The 1,087-nt window shown below is 49.4% G+C and overlaps 2 non-coding genes across 2 annotated transcripts; both read left to right on the top strand.

Annotated features, from left to right (window-relative positions):
- Nucleotides 1–285: 285 nt before the first annotated feature.
- On the top strand, nucleotides 286–377 carry TRNAY-GUA (transfer RNA tyrosine (anticodon GUA)). The gene is given in 2 exon segments: nucleotides 286–322; nucleotides 342–377. It is a non-coding gene; the product is annotated as a tRNA-Tyr (tRNA).
- A 637-nt stretch (nucleotides 378–1,014) lies between these two features.
- On the top strand, nucleotides 1,015–1,087 carry TRNAA-AGC (transfer RNA alanine (anticodon AGC)). The gene has a single exon. It is a non-coding gene; the product is annotated as a tRNA-Ala (tRNA).

Raw genomic sequence — 1,087 nt, 5'->3', positions numbered from 1 at the left:
CAGAGCACAATCAAGGCACCCCAACAAGTGTGGCAAAGGCAAACTCGTAGGCCTGTGGGTGTCGTGCCCCGACTCTGAAACTTCTTTAGGATCAACTAGCTACCTGCGGGCTTTTCGGGGTGCTCAACTAGGGAAAGTCAGTTTGGTTTTCGTTCTGCGCGTGCTCCAACCACCTGCAGGCCGCCTGTTTTCCCCGCCCTCCGGCTTACGAAACTCCGCCGGGTTCCAGGCCCGCGTTTGATGTCTCTAAATTTAATCTCGGGAGACGGAATCGTACCGTCCGCTCCTTCGATAGCTCAGCTGGTAGAGCGGAGGACTGTAGAGGCGCCCGGCTCGAGGCAATCCTTAGGTCGCTGGTTCGATTCCGGCTCGAAGGAGATCTGCGGCTTTTTGTCCGAAGATTTATCCCTATGGCCCCTTCAACAGTTTTCGGTAGTTTATGGCCTGTTAGTAGGCACACTGGCTAGGAGAGTTCTCCTTCCACTTTGCAGCTGGAAACATCCACTTTTTTTTCCTTTCAGATTGGTATTTATTTTTTGCAATTTTAATTTAATTTTGTTTTGATTTTGTTTATTTTATTTTTAAGTTTTTTAATTTTATTTTCAATTTTTTAAATTTTTATTTAATTTGAGCACCGTGATGTCAAACATGACTGGAGTTGGGTTTCAGTCACCAAAAGAACACCCCACCCCCTTCACCAGCGCCACATTCCCACCACCAAAAGCACCCCTTTTGATCCAACCTGGGGCCTCTAGGAGCGTTTCCCCGGGAAACTCTTGCATGCATCCCGCCAGGACTCAAGTTGCATGCATTTTGCAATCCCCCCATTCTGCAGTGATTCGATTCCGCAGCCAGCCTGAGACAAAAGACGTTTTGCAACTTTGCATTCAGCCTCTGCACGACCTCCAGAAACAGAGCCGGCTCTCTGTGCTTAAAAAAAAACACAAACTTGGCTGCAAACGCTTTGGCCCTTCTCTAGTCTAGAGGAACAGAAAAGCAGCCGTGGCCGGCAGCGGGGGATTAGCTCAAATGGTAGAGCGCTCGCTTAGCATGCGAGAGGTAGCGGGATCAATGCCCGCATCCTCCA

This window comes from Suncus etruscus, chromosome 10, assembly GCF_024139225.1.
Source record: "Suncus etruscus isolate mSunEtr1 chromosome 10, mSunEtr1.pri.cur, whole genome shotgun sequence".
Taxonomy (NCBI): Eukaryota; Metazoa; Chordata; class Mammalia; order Eulipotyphla; family Soricidae; genus Suncus; species Suncus etruscus.
Note: the sequence above shows the minus strand (reverse complement) of the source record. Positions and strands in the feature narration are given on the sequence as shown.